Source organism: Triticum aestivum, chromosome 3B, assembly GCF_018294505.1.
Source record: "Triticum aestivum cultivar Chinese Spring chromosome 3B, IWGSC CS RefSeq v2.1, whole genome shotgun sequence".
In the NCBI taxonomy this organism is placed as follows: domain Eukaryota; kingdom Viridiplantae; phylum Streptophyta; class Magnoliopsida; order Poales; family Poaceae; genus Triticum; species Triticum aestivum.
The window spans coordinates 700,822,918-700,828,614 of NC_057801.1; the positions used below are offsets into that span (position 1 = coordinate 700,822,918).

At 50.4% G+C, this 5,697-nt stretch overlaps 1 pseudogene; it reads right to left on the bottom strand.

The window, feature by feature from the left end:
- Positions 1–3,753: 3,753 nt before the first annotated feature.
- Positions 3,754–4,719, bottom strand: LOC123066128 (peroxidase 2-like; annotated as a pseudogene).
- Positions 4,720–5,697: the final 978 nt, after the last annotated feature.

A 5,697-nucleotide genomic window follows, 5' to 3' on the forward strand; every position in this document is an offset into this window, starting at 1 on the left:
AAAGAACATTGCGAAGCTGAAGACTCCTATTGGCATGTCTAGTGAGAAGAGATGCTTGACCAATATGAGAGATGTGCATACCTGCTCCATTGGCGGTGTGGATCTTGTCGGAGCAATGATAGGGTTCACGAGTGTGAAGCTTCCCCATCTCGCTGGTCAGATGCTCTGTCGCCCCGGAGTCCATGTACCAGTGTGGATCGATGGAGTAGGACTGAGTGTGTCCCTGTTGCTTCTGCGGCGCGGGACGATCAGCCATGGCGACCTGACGGGCATTGTTGCGTGTATCTTTGCCGTCATTGCCAAGACCAAGGAAGCTTCGCTGGAAGCGCTTATGACACTTGGAGGCCCAGTGCCCATCGCGGCCACAAAGCTGACACACACGTGGACCGCCAGCCCCTGGTAAGGTCGCAGTAGGTGGGGGGGCCGAGCCGGGCGACGGTGGCAGCCCCAAGGGAGACCGGGGTGATGAAGAAGAGCGGCCACCCTTGGTGGTGGCGTTGGCCGAGAGGGAGCCAGTGCCCCTGGTGCGGCGAGTCTCGACCCGTTGCTCAGTGAGAAGGAGCCGAGAGAAAACCTCGTGTGCCAACATGGGTGTCGAGTTGCCCCGCTCGTTGATGATCTCGACTAAGGCATCATACTCCTCATCAAGACCATTGACAATAAACGAGTTGAACTCGGAGTCGGTGAGGGGCTGTCCACTGGAGGCCAATGTGTCGGCGAGGCCCTTGACCTTGTTGTAGAACTCAGTGGCAGTGGAGTCAAGCTTCTGACACTCTCCAAGCTGACGATGGAGTGCAGAGACACGAGCCTGGGACTGCGCTGCAAAGGTGCGCTCAAGGATGGTCCAGGCCTCATGAGACGTCTTCGCGAAGACAACAAGGTCGGCAACTGCCGGCGAGAGCGACCCCTGGATGGAGGAGAGGTTCGCCTGGTCCTGCCCCGTCCAGACACGATGGGCCGGATTGTAGACCGGACCGTGCACGCTGTCTACCAGCGCGGGTGGGAAGGGAAGCGATCCGTCGACGTAGCCTAGCAGGTAGTGACTCCCCAAGAGCGGGAGAACCTGCGCACGCCAGAAGATGTAGTTGTCGGCGGAGAGCTTGATGGTGATGAAATGACCGAAGTGAAACGGCGGCGGCGAAGACGATCCCATCGAGGAGGCTTCCTGGGGTGCAAACACCATGGAGGCAGCCGGAGGCACCGAAGCCGATGCGGGAGGAGGCGGGACCGCAGCCAGGGCGGGCGCCGCAAAGCTCGCGGCCGGTGCGGACGCCGCAAGGCCCGCGGCCGGGGCGGACGCCGCCAACCCCGCCAGCGGGGCAGTGTGATCCGCTTGCGGCAGGAGCGGCGGGACGACGCCTGCGGAGTCCGCAGCGGACGGCGGCGCCGCGGTGTGGACCACGAGGTCACGCCCAAGCGAGGGCGCCGGCGGCGTGGAGAAGACGGAGCCGATGCTCCTTGTCCCGATCGGAGCCGGAACAGAGACGGCATCGAGCGGGAGGTTGAGCAGAGCCGCAAGAGAGGCCGGGAGGAAGCCCGCAGCAGTGGAACCGGTGGTGGCGGCGCTCGACATGGCGGCGGCGCGAGGCGGCGGCGGTGAAGGCGGCGGCGGCTGCGGCGGCGGTGCGGGTATTAGGGTTTAGAAGCGGAAGCGATCGTAACCTAGCGTGATACCATGTAAGACAATAAGTTTTGGGGAACCAGCACAACCCTCTAGGGGTGGCTTATCTCATTATATATAATGGTTGTGTTACAATATGTACAATATACGTACATAGGTACAGAAGCTATACATAGTCTAACACAATGGATGTAAGACAGAATCAATTTGTGGATATTTCAACAATGGATGTAAGACAGAATCAATTTGTGGATATTTCAACAATGGATGTAAGACAGAACCAATGCGCGGATCTCTTGAAAGTATGTACTGTAAGCGCAACCGTTGTAATACCTACCCAGGAACTGGGAAACTGGGATCAGCCCCGGCAGTGTCCAGAAGGGAACGCGGCGCCGTCGATTCCTGTGCGTGATCGGCGGCGCCTCCAAAACGGCAATGCGGGCGCCGTCCGCTGAAGGGCGGCGGAGGCGAAACTTAGGATCGGCAGCGGCAAAGGCAATGATGTCCGACGGGGGCGAGGGGATGGATCGGGCGAGTGAAGGAGAGGCCGGCGGCGGCGGAAGATCAGATATGGGCACGACGCATCGATCGGGCGTTTTTTTTGGCGTTAGATCTGTGACGTAACGTGGGCGGGGCGTTAGACGAAGAAAAACCAGCGAAGGGAGGGGATAGACGATAAAAAACCAGCGAAAAAAAACCGGAAGACTATTCACCAACTGCTATATTAGGAGTAGAAATTGCTTGGATACCAACAAGGTTTAGATATTTTTGACTTTATTTTCCCTATTTTTTCTGACTTCAATGATCGTGGGCAGGAGCGGCTGAGTCCGGGCTGCGAATCACTCTAACCAGGTCTATATAATTGGATTGAACGTACATGCTTATTCATGTCCTGAAATCAGAGGCACAAATACTTGCTTCCTTTCTGCCACTTTGTTAATAGGTTATTCCAAATAGATATTAAACTACGCACGTTTTGACAAAGGCAATGGCGTGAAAACTTCAAAAAAAGAAAAGATATGCAGTTCCTTGACAGGTCATTTTGTAGCAGTGATCTTACACAAGATTTGATTGAATGGTGGTAAAGTGATTTGAATATATGTTTATTGAACGGAAATGTTAATGCCCACACGTGTGGGCGTTTGCACATCGCCCACACGACTTCACCACCACTCATTTTGCCACGTATGAATAGATGACATCAGCAGATTTTTTTTTGGTTTTCGGCTTAAAAATGTTGTATCTCCTAAATAAAAAAGCGAACTAAAAATCCGTTTTCACCATTAAATGCGTCTCGACGAGATCATCAAAACTAGACCCCATGTCGATATGTTTCGATGAAATTTTTTTTTTGCCAGAAGTTGATACGATGTTTACACTGCAGTTGCCATAGGGCTTAAACTAAAATTGCCATGTGGCAATTTTAGTTCGTAGATCATGGCAATTTTAGTATTTTGATGATGGCAACTCCAGTACTTTGACCATGAAAATTATTTTTTGTATGAACCATGGCAATTTTACGTGCATGTATCATGGCAATTTTAGTTTATGGTTCATGGCAAGTCTAATTTCTTAATTTCCCGTTTTATAAATGTGAAAAATTACTTTTAAATGTAGAAGAAAATAGCTGAAACATACCATGGCAACTTCAGTGTAAACATCATGATAATTCATATGCAATAGACATGGCAACTTTTAATCCAAAAAAAAATTTCATCAAAATATATCAACATGGGATCTAGTTTCGAAGATCTCATCGCGAGGGATTTAATGGTGAAAACGGATTTTCAATCGGATTTTTCGTTTAAGAGATAAAACATTTTAAAAACTGAAAATCCAAAAAGATTCCTGCATGCATGCATGCGGTGACGTGGCAATCTGTTTACATTAAAGACGTGTGGTGCGTCTCCCTTCATGCCACACGTGTGGCAGTTAGCGCGACCCTTATTGAAAACAAGTCATCTGGTATGAAAAGAATGGGTTTGCGACAATCACGTGTAGGAAACAAAAAAAAAGAACATTTACATTTGTTTCCAAGGAGAATAAAAAGAATCCTTTGCAGTTAGAATGAATTAAAAGAATATTTTACAAAAGGACAATGAGTTCACAACTCATAACATCAATCTCATTCATCAATAGGGTTTTTTGTTCACCCTCCGACAGTTGTTCCTAATCTCCCCAGCCCTTCCCGTCAGCGGGCTTATGTTCCCCATTTTGACCATCGAGGCTGCGAAATTCTTGAAGAAGTCCTTCTGGCTACCAGAGAACCTGTGTACGATCGGTGCGGTGGTCGTGGCGGCGACAGGGTCGGACAACATTACCTGGTCCGAAGGGAGAGGGGCGCGGCCGTGCAAGAGGTTGCCATAGTACTTGTTGTCGAAGACATCAGGGGTAACTGTGTCGAGGTTCACCAGCGTCTTCCCGTCCTGCCCGGCACTGCAGTTCTGCTGTGTGAATTGACATTGTGCCCGCCCAAAGGTGTGCGCTCCTTGGAGGGCGACAAGGTCAGTGTCGTCGAAGCCCAAGTTTCTGAACTTCTCCTAGAGCGTCTGCAGAGAGTCGAAGGGGCTTGGGAGATTGTTGGCGCTCTCAACATTGGTGGCCGTGCCATCACGGCGGCCCAACGGCACACTCCAGCGAGGCCCTCCAGCTAGCTCGACTGAGATCTCGGAGGCGAGAGCGAGAATGTCGGCACAAGACACGATGCCGGGGCACGCATTCTCGAGTGCATGCTTGATGTCGTCAATCACATCAAACCCGCGCACTGACCTGTTGTTGGCAAGGACCTCCTTCTCGGTCATGATCGCCGGGAGGTCGTTGTCCAGCAAAAGTGAGCCATCACAGCCCTGAACAAAGCAGTCGTGGAAGTGGAGGCGGATGAGGCTGGCTGGGATGCGTGCGTCGGCGACACGGGCATTCTGGATGACGCGCCGGACAATGTCATGCGCACTGGGGCACGAGTCGTCGTAAAAGGACGAGCTCAACCCAGCACCGGCACCGGCATGACCATGGGCTCCATGGCTCAGCGCTAGGACCAGCGCTGCGGTGAGCAAGAGGCTACAGCGAGCAGCCAACGGGAAACAAGAGGAAACGGCCATTGGCACTACTGCACGGTCAGAAGGAGAAGGCTAGAATTGATTTGCCACTGATGGATGGATTGGCAAGCTAGCTGCTAGACGGGAATGAATGAATGTCGAAGAGATGGATGTGAGGGAAACCAGAACGGTATGGAAGCTATATATAGCCTTAGCCATTTTGCGGGATGTTGAACTCGGTAGGACTTTGTGGAAGCGCGTATGACATGTTCCCCGTGCCGTTGTCAACTTGATTATTAGCACTGCCGTACGTCGCCTACCGCCTACGCAGCTTTCCTTTGCTGCACGAGGCTGCTCGTATTACTATATATGAATGATTGGCCGAACAAGTTGGAAGAGGTCGTCCTGATGATCGCCTACGAGAAGAGGTCTTCCTCACGAAATATTGTGTTGTAGTATATGTTGCGTATAGTGGCGACGAGTGATTGCGTCAGACAGAGATTTTTTTTAGTACAAGGCAGAGTTTAGTTAATCAACATGCATGTGATATTTTCCTCCCAAAAAAACACATGCATGTGATATGGCGTGACTTTGCATCTAGTTGCCAGGAATGGGCTGAGGGACCGGGTTAGCCACGCGCTTCTTTATTTTCTTTCGATAAAAAGAGAGACTTTCTGCTTGTTTTGCCTAGCCTAAGAAACGTCTTTGGTATGAACGAAGGTAATATTTTATACACGGGAAAAGTCTTTGACAGACAACAGTTTTGGTTTAGAATTCCACTAGCCATGCTGAGCGCGGCCACATGTTATGTTAAAATTTTGAACATGGTAGGAAAAAAGAACCATGTGCTATTTTTGTGACTAATTAATTGGTTGCTATCTAGCTATGTTGCCATCTTTTCATTTGCATTTTTCACTTTGGTTGATGCGTGTAATTACTGTTTGTATGTGTCAATGCCTGTTTACATAGTAAGTAAAATGAACTTGGTTTGGAAACCATGGACTAGCATTTTTCTGATGTGCAGGTATAGTTCTTTACATA